The sequence below is a fragment of the Montipora foliosa genome, chromosome 10 (assembly GCF_036669935.1).
Source record: "Montipora foliosa isolate CH-2021 chromosome 10, ASM3666993v2, whole genome shotgun sequence".
Lineage (NCBI taxonomy): Eukaryota > Metazoa > Cnidaria > Anthozoa > Scleractinia > Acroporidae > Montipora > Montipora foliosa.
Genome location: NC_090878.1, coordinates 25,192,645 through 25,202,612, shown reverse-complemented (window position 1 = coordinate 25,202,612; position 9,968 = coordinate 25,192,645). Strand labels below are relative to the sequence as shown.

General features: G+C 39.3%; 1 protein-coding gene and 1 pseudogene across 3 annotated transcripts in view; one reads left to right on the top strand and one right to left on the bottom strand.

Moving 5' to 3' along the window:
- The window catches only part of LOC137974248 (uncharacterized), an 89,224-nt gene that overhangs the window by 44,496 nt on the left and 34,760 nt on the right, over nucleotides 1-9,968 (top strand). The gene's annotated exons all lie outside the window — the stretch shown is intronic.
- On the bottom strand, nucleotides 8,034-9,664 carry LOC137974124 (putative nuclease HARBI1; annotated as a pseudogene).

The window sequence follows — 9,968 nt, the reverse complement described above, 5'->3', positions numbered from 1 at the left end:
AAAAGTTACATGGGCCAATTTTTTCACGATTGATTTTCATTTTACTAACATTAAGGTATCTACTGATATCAGTATCAATCTGAGCTAACCAGGCAGGTAAGAAATATTAACTTCTAAAATTAGGCAATATTGGATGGTGGTTTTCGCTTCAAAATTTTGTCAGAGATCGTACCAGGCCCCACACTGCCAAAAGCTTCTCTGCCAAATCTGCACATTTGATTTAAAAGACCCTTTAGAATAGAAACACTCCATGCAAATACCTAGTTGATAGGTTTTCTTTGTTCGTTTTTATGCAATTCCAAACTTACCCCTTAGAAAACGTGATTTTCCATGATCTGGAGGCCCTGAATGGTACCCCCCTGAAACTTTGAAACTAAAAGTCAGAAACCAAAGCTTCTTTGGATTTTGGAATATCTCACTAAGGTGAACTTCTGCAATAAGTTTCATCAAAATAGGTTAACCCACTTTTCCACCCTGTGGAACACTTTCTCAGACAATGACACTTAAGTGAAGAAGGACTCGAGAGAAGCCAAGGGAAGAGAAGAGAAAATTTCAGTTAAGTGCATTGTAAAGCTGAGAGAAATATAGCACAAGACAAAACACTTATTTACAATGGTTGGCTTTCAAGTCTTTCAGTTAACGTTTTCCTTGTTAATGCATGCATTGCTGCCTCACATATTTTGTAAAACGCTGAAAAAATGGAGACAGCCTGAACGTTTGCAATTCCAAGTTGACAGAGATTCTGGCGTATTTCAACAATCACACACCACTTCACCATTCAAGCCTACAGCAGACATCATTGGCAAGTTTTCTTAATTGTCATCGTCTATTTAGTCTGACACGTTATAGCTGAACTCCTGACGCCATATACATTTCTATTTGATTGCAGTACATTTATCTGTAACAAATGCACTTGTAAGGAATGTTTCGGACAGTTTAGTTTCTTTTTGACTGGGTAAGACTTGCTTGCAAGGATTGTTTGGCTACTGCTGTCAGCTCAGAGGTGTTTGATCATTGTAAACTGTTTATACTGACAATTAATTTTGTACTTTACGCAGAAGCATAATTATTTCCTTATACACTATCTATCTACTTTCCAGGGTTAAAAACAGGAGCTCTGCTTTTAGGCTTGCATAAATCTATATATAATTTGGGCAATTCGATGCGAGACATTGAGAAAGTGAAAATATTGAAAATCAATTTTTCATGTTGAAGCTTACACTTACAGAAAATGTAAGCCATTTCAAATTTACAAGTTTTGTGTGTCTTGTGGCAGACTGTAGAATTTGGGGCTACTTGAATGTCATTAAAAAGGAAATTTTGCAAAGGAACTTCAAAATGATTGAATTAAACTTTAGAATACCTATGTATGGTCTCAACCTTAAGTAATGACGAGGCTGTGAATAATTGCCCAACTTCTTGCAACCGTTGAGCTTGGATGAAACCTTTTCTTGAACGATGATGACATATCCAAAGTTGAAAGGGAAACTAGAGGTCATGCTCCTTCTCCTTTGCCTTACAAAGTTCTTCTTTCAAATGCTCAACCTCAGTTTTCAAGTTCTCCACAAATTCTCCAAGGGTTGGAGGACCAGACAACTCCACTGTTTTGCAATCTGGAAGCGACTCCTTTAAGAGCATTGGCAAATCACGGTCTTGTAGCATTTTTTTCCATTGAATGTTTTCCTTCTTCTGTCTGAGCATGAGAAACGTTCTTCTCTCAGGCTTACCTTTTCTGGTGCCCACTCAAATATAGAGGGAATTGAACCTTTTTTTAAGGTGCCTTCTTTGGCCTTTAAGACCAGCTTTAAAGTCAGTTGGACAGAAATGCTCCGAGCAACAAAATTTCTGATGTACACTCTTGAAATAAACGTCTCCTCTTTGAATGCAAAGTTCCCACTCTTTTCTAGTTATCAGGTAATTTGGAAAGGCATGAAAAGATAAATCCAGCTGATTCACTCGGATTGTTGCATTTTGCTGCAACACAACAGTTATGACCCTATTTCTTCCTCTACTTTTCGTCATTTTCTAAAGATCGTCATGCCATGTTGTTTTTGAGGACCACTAAGCCTCGCTTCCGCGCAACTTCCGGTTTTTTCCCGAATCAATGTATTGCGAGCTAGGCCAACCAGAGAACACATACAGTTGCTTGACATCTGGGTGTTTTTCCTTGACAAATTTGCCAATAACTGGAGACAAACACTGCAACGGCATTCTTGTCATGTATCATTTCATTAGACACAATAACATGAGGCTCACACAAATTATCCCCACCACCATTTGCTTTAGTCCACACAGCCACAGTGAAGAGGGTCACCTGCTCCTGGTTCCAGTGCACTGTCTGGATTTCATCTTGATACTCTTCCTTGTTAAGATATGCTAGCCTCTCCTCAAAGTACTTTGATTGCTGGGTTTCGACAAAACACTGACCACTGGTCAACTGACCTCCTACTGACCCCACTACTGACCCCCTACAGAATCAATGGGAAAATAAAAATTAAAAAAGCCCAGAACTATCAATGGGACCCGATTCAAGTTCATCAATAAATTTAGCTTACCTGAAACTTTCAAGAGGGCAGATGCGTTGCAGATTTCAGACTCTTGTTCTCCTTTTACTGTTTAGTGGAGGTTTTGTTGGCGGAAAATCGAGCACAGAATAAGATTGAATATCATCAAATATTGCTTTCGTACGCATTGGGAAATGAAGCAAGGAGAAACACTGACAAATGAACAGGGCCGCAAAAGGATCGCGATGGACTGCTCATGGCACGAACAGGCGCATAAACCTCAACTGGAAGACGAATTTCATAAGGTAGTTCCAGGCCTCTCGCCTAGTTCTCGCATTTTAAGAACTGTAGCAGCTGTCCTGTTAACCTTTTGGACAAGTCTGGTGGATTGCTTTCTCCTTGGTACATGAAGTCGTCAAAAAGACCACTGATTCTCAAGGTAACTCAATCTAATTTAATCATTTTCTTTCATAGCTTTGTTTGTGCTAGTAATGGCTGCATAATTGTGAACGACACAGGCATCTACAACAAAAAACAAGACATCGACTCTTTGAGGACGAGCCTCTATATTCCCAATGTTTAAGCAATGTATCAGTTTCTATTTCACTTAATTCTAGAGAGGGTGGTGACATTTTTCATTGCGTGGCGGTAAAATATCGATTATTAACTAATTAGCGCTTTTTTCAGTGTTAAAGTTCATTCTAGTCACTTGTGTGTGCACGATGGTGATAATGAACCGTGGTCTGGATTTTGAGGCGATGTGCTAAACGTATCTCGCTGAAGCAGCTTTCACTGGTCACACATTAAAGAATCAAACTTCTGGAATTCAGGGGAACACCCAGGCCCCGGTTCCTGAAAGGCCGATTAAACTATCCCCAGATTAAGAGTTAAACCAAGATTAAATTTCTTATTCCCAGAATAACTAATCGGAGGTTAAAAAGGCGTTGCTGAAAACACATTTATTCTTCGATTAACTATCCCTCGATTAAAAATGGAATAAACCAGTCAGACCAGTTTTTCGAAAATTTGGCGCGAAAATATGTTCCAGTGTGCACGGGGAAGCAGTCAAGAAAGAGGGTAAAGGAAGAAAAATGGCGGAAAATGAAGTGACGGAAGTTGAGGTGACAAAGGTCGAGAGGAAGAGGAAACGAAATTTCTGTAATTACAGAGAGTGTTCGTAAAAATCTAGAAACAATCCACTCGAAGCTGACTAACAGCGTCACGGTCAAAAGAAAAAATCAGATATGGGAGGAGATCACGAACGACGTCAATGCGGTGGGTCGGGCGAACCACACAGTGCAAGAAGGGAAAAATCTCCATTCTACTGCGAAGAAGGAGTTTTCGTTCTTTAAAAAGGAGAGCAAAAAAATGGTGGTGGACCACAACCAAAGCCACCCTTGCAGTCAAGCGAGCAAATGATTGAAATATTTGAAGATACACCCTCTTTTGCCGGCCTGCATGGTTTCGAAACTGTCAGTGACGAAGGAGCTGGTAAGTAGTATGCAAATTTTTATTGTTGCAAAATAAACATCAGTCATGTGATTTTCTTGAAAGTGGTTTTCGGGCCGCCATGTTTGACACTTGTTTACCATTTCTTTAAATAAGCTTATGGTTCATTGGAAATTGTTTTAAAGCAAGGAAATGCCAAGTCAACTTTCTACTTGAATTGAATGCAACCGAGAGGTCCTTTGTTTTCCACGGTTTACTTTTGTAAGCTTTCAAAATTTTGCAGATAATTTGTTATGTTTGATATGTCGAAAAAGCCTGTAGTCGTCAATCTTTTTGCCAAATTTGTGAAAGTCGCTGTGACTTGGAGCTATTACACCCAGCAGCTGTCGTTTTCTTAGTTCGAAATCTGAAACAAAAAAAAAATTAGTTTGTTGAATTTGTGTTGGCCATCACTTTTACGAAAATGTTTCATGTCCCACAAGTTTGGATACAGTCATTGATTTTTGTTCAAACAAGGATGACTTAATATTGTTGAATTAAATTGACATATGACCCTTCGCACATAGCACATGAACATTTGAAGGGTGTTTCAATTTACGAAAAGTATGCTTTCTTTTGAAAAGCAGACAAGTGTTTTGTAATGGCTTGTACTCTGTGATGTAATGATATGTTTTAAGCCTTGAAAATGACAGAAACTATCCCTTACAAATATATTAAAATAGTTTTCAGGAGACCGGTGTGAAATGAAAAGTGACCCAAGTGACCAATATGATGGCTCCCCCACAGAGAAAATGTCCAAGCCAAGAAAGAGGCGTGTGAGCAGCGAAGATGTGCTGCAAATGCAGCATAACTGTTTTAGTCTGCAGAGAGAAAAACAGGAAGCTGACACTACAAGTCCAATTGACAACTTACCGTATTTATTCACTTATAAGGCGCACCATTTTTCACGAGAAAATATGCTTGTTCGATGAAAATCTGCTTAAAACTCAGGGTGCGTCTTATAACCGAGTATTTTCGCGCAACGAAATATAACTTTTCCAAATTTCCCTAATAATTAATGCTAAACTGAAATAAATATGTAAATAAATACCGGTAAATGAATAAACAAAAGACAAACAACGTTGATCATCGACTTTATCTGATTTGTTGGTTCTAAAAAGAACCGGGTGGCTCTGAAAAGAACCGTTTGTGTGAAAGCTCGGCTGAGCTGTCTGTCTCAAACTCGTTGTCAATCGGCTCTTCTTCGTCTTCTGCTTCTTCTTCTTCGTCGTCGTCCCAAACCAAATCATCTTCATCGAATCTTCAGTTCCATCGAGAGCATTGTTGATGCCACAGGACTTGAACGATCTCGTTATCAAAAGCACGTGCTTGAAATGATTGACGTCAGACCTCGCTCCCACGAAATGGGGTAAACATTCGAAAAAACTGTCATGGCCGCTATTAAATACTCCCATCGAGGCACGTTTGGCAGTCATCTTTAACTCGCCGGAGAACAAGACATGCTGTTGGTTTCTCCATTTACGGACCATCGATTCTGATATGCCGTATTCGCGAGCAATTTCACGATTGTTGTCTACGGCTTCCGCTTCTGCTACGATCTTCAACTTGAAGTTTAGATCATAGCAATGACGACGAGTGCTTGGCATAATTACTGAAAGTTTACGGTACTCTGAACGAATGCTCGAAGATTAAGATACCTTACTGTTCCCCTCTATAATGCTCTGGAAAATAACAAAATGAAAAGTACATTGAGGCTGAATCAAGTTAGTTGCAAATTGTGGCTTACCTAAATTTCAAAAATGGCGGAAACTCGGCCTGACTGAGGTTCTACTTGCCGACTTGTTTCATCTCAAGTATCTCGGTTCTCTTCTCTCCGATAGATGAGCAAAAAATAAGTTGAAGCATCATCAAGTATGTTATAAAAAAAGGTAAAGTCTGCTACGAGCCTTCAAGGCCCATCAGGCCGGTGCTTATCTCCGGTTTCTGTAGCATGAAGCGACTAGGAGTATTTCTACTCCCCCCTGGATGGGATGCTAGTCCATCGCGGGGTTACCCCCAGCATTAAATTCGCCAGTACCCATTTATACACCTGGGTGGAGAGAGGCACCGTGACGGTAAAGTGTCTTGCCCAAGAACACAACACAATGTCCCCGGCCAGGACCCGAACCCAGACCACTCGATCCGGAGTCGAGCGCACTAACCATGAGGCCACCGCGCCTCCCCAAGTATGTTATAAGTTTCTCTGAAATACCATAACAACAACAAAGACAGGTGGAAACGGAACAGTTGGAAGAACACAATCGACAATTGAGCAACAACCAGGAACTATACAGCAACTGGAAGTTGTTCTGCATGGAGCTTAGTGGTTCTAGGCTCCTCTGTCCATTCTCCATCTGCGCATAAATTTTGTCAATATTTCTTTAATTTTTTGGCCTGATTTCGCATCACTTGGATGTTTTGCTGTTACGTTTTTGGTAGCCTCCTCTCATCTTGATTTTGACAAACAGAAAAAATAAATTGGTGCATGACCTGAAACTTCTAAGTTCCAGACAGAGCAGCTTCTGGTTTCTGTGTGATGTGTGCATGTCACTCAATTGTGTTTATCTTCAAACTGTTTTCTTTTCTTTTATTTGTTTGTTTTTTTTTTTATGGAAGCAGGTAACATACCTGATGATGCTTAAATTTTGCACTGCTTATCAGGGAAGAGAGGCAGGCACTTCTAATGAAATGCATGTAAGTCAGAAAGAGGGGGGTCAGTGTTTTGTCAAAACCCATTGGAAGGGGTTATTGGTATGTTAATGTACCATGATAAATAAACCTTGCTGGAAATATGTTTGTCCTTACCTGCATGGTTTAGTGGTCTTAACCTATCATCAAGTTACAGGTAAATAATTTTTATTCTTTGATCAACTTTAAGTGTAACAAATGAATCTGGCTTCACAAAGAATGCCAATCAATCACACAGCTGATTTTACATTAAATTAAATTAAAGGTGAAGCTGAATTCAGACTTCACATGGTCAGTTCTTCAAAAGTAAGCTTCAAGCATACACGATTTGTTTTGTGTCCCTCATTTTTCCCGTTTTCTTTGTCACCAAACGTTTTCTAAGAGTACCATCCTTACAGGTAACTTTCAAAATAATGCTTTCTCACCTGAAGGCTGGCATTCAAACAATGACCTTGCAGCTACTGAATTCAGTTGTATTTTGGCTTTTGAATTCTTATTAAACAGTTTATATGAATAATAAAATCAGTATTACAATGTATCACTCCATTTTTTACCTTGACAGTACACTGGCAAATGCTTCACCGATTTTGGGAGTAGGAGGCTTAGGCATATAACTTACATACTTTACAGTGAGGTTGATTTGTTGCTCTTGCTCGATTATGGTAAGACTGAGAAAAAACGGAGCGGGTTTTTTTTTGTATGAACTGTTGTAAGTTGATTGTCACAAGTAAGGGCAGTTCTTCTCCGCTTCAAAACTTACACCTTGTTTGTTTTCAACCTGATTCTTCAGGTTGCCCTCATGACAGTTCGTTTGAGAAACCGAGCACAAATACAATTGAAAAAATGCAGCTTCAAAATTTTAAAGCGTCCCTGGATGCAAGACCTTTGACTTGAAGAAGTCACTTATGCTATTCATCTGTCAAAAATCAATATCACATTGTTAAAAAGATGTTGACAGTGCTTTAATAATGTATGTTACATACAATGTCATAAGCTAATGCTGTCAAAGAAAAAGTAAAACGAATTTATTAAAAGTATCGGTATTTTACCAGTCACTCTTTCTTGCAACAAAAGAACTAGTTTTTCGTAGGAAAAGGTCATCAAGGTTTTGGGACTCCAATTTGACCAGGCATGTAGGTCCCAGGACCCAGATTGAAAAATCCTAGTGCCATCCCTGCCAAGCTCCATTTTTTCACTGTTTTTATTTTTGAATCCGTATTAACCAATCATGATGGAACATGACTATAGATCAGTCTTAGTCCAGACCTTTTAAATTTTACATGTCACAGATGTTTTTTATGAAGTCAAAATTGAAATACAGTTAGAAATCAGTTTGATGTGACAGCAAAATATTTAAAAAAGGGTATTGCAAATATAGTCCTTCACAGCCTTTCCATTTTCTGGGCCATGATAAGGAGCAATGTCTGGCTGGTCTTCATTCTGAAGAAGGCCATCAATTTGCTCATTCTGAAGCAACGCAGTGTTGTGTAGCACTGCACAAGCACAAATCAATTGGCAGGTATTTTCAGGGTTCATCCGTACTTCAGAGTGAAGCAGGTGAAAACGGCACTTCCACCAGCCAAAGGCTTGTTCAATGGCCACTCTTGTACCCGTGTGGGCTTGGTTGTAGGTCTCCTGTTTTGCAGTTGTTGGGTTAAGGTATGGGGTCATGAGATATGGTGTACAATGGATACCCACTATCTCCCAGTAGCAAACCATCTTCTATTGAGTGGGGCTGGCTCTCCAACTTCTGGCCAATGTGTGAGTTGTTGAAGACAAAACTGTCATGCGTGCTCCCAGGCCATGTTTATAAACATGCCTAAAAATTCTGATAAGTTGTGCTTAGCTTTTGTATGCATAATCATTACGGCATAATAATAGATAATTCTGATGTATGGGGATGGCCTCTTTAAATAAAAAAATATTTCGACTATGGAGTCTTAAAGATGCTCATGCAACTCCAAACAAGAACAAAATGAAACAAAAGTGTTTCTAGAAGTGATTGTTTACGTATAGTTATACAACTTTCCGGTCTTTGAAAATATGTGTCCCACCCTCCCAGGTTAAAAAATTGCTGGCTTTAGATACCAAGTAATTTTAGCATAAAATAATCATTGATAGCACATTGTGTTCTCTACCTTTATGGTTGCACACTGCTTGCACATTGATTGAGTGAAATCCTTTTCTTTTCACGAAGTCGTTTTTGTTCGCTCTGGGTGCCTGGATCCTCACATGGGTCCCGTCGACGCAACCAATTACACCAGGGAACCCTCCTTTGTCATAAAAGCCTCGTTTCACTTCTTGTAGTTCGGCGGGAGAAGGCCATACAATGAATTCGTTCTGTTTATGTGCTAGAGCAAGCGACACATCTTTTACCACTCTTCTGACTGAGCATTTGGGCAGACCAATGGTGTCACCAATTATTTGTAGAAAGCTGCCGCTTGCAAAAAGACGTAAGGCTGCGAGAATTTGCAGTGTCAGCGTCAACGCATGGTTTCTCTTCGTCTCTCGTTCCTAATCTTTTTCAAGGACTTCCGTTAAAAATTATATGGATTCTCTGCCAAATCTGTATCTGCTGTGAAGTTCTTCATCTGAAAATTCGTCAAGATAGATTTCGTGATGACGAAACTTTCTTACACGTACTTGTGGACGAATTACCGGGAACAGTAAGTCCGCTATTTTGTTTGTTTTGACAAAGATTGTTCAACTTTATTCCCCGATTAGTGAGTTAATCGACCTATGTAGGTGTGTTAAATTTAACCCTCAGTTTATCCCTTGGATAGCACTAATCGTGCTTTCAGGAACAGAAACTAATCGACGGATAAATTTTATTCCTCGATTATCAGGATTTAACCCTCAATTAGTGTTAATCAGCTTTTCAGGAACCGGGGCCAGGTTATCAATATTTCATGCACGATGACTAGGAAGTATGTTTTTAGTGACCAAGGGAGTAGACTTTGTTACACACCAACAATAAATATCATCACCCTTTAAAAGGAAGAGATAAACTGCTTAACAAAAGTACTGCAAACAGGAACACAGAAAAAAACAAACTTATTAACTACTCTTCATGTCTTGTTTTAAAACTGATTCAAGGTAAAACAGGAACCCAACTGACTGATGCTGAAAAAGTATGACACAGACAATTACAACTGCATATGATCAATACTGATATCAATGCACGTGAAAGACTGTTCAGAAACGCCGAAATTTACATTGAAAGTATATGGCAATGTCATCACCTTAAAGCTATCACAGCTGGTCAAAAGATCATGAAAGAGACCTGAT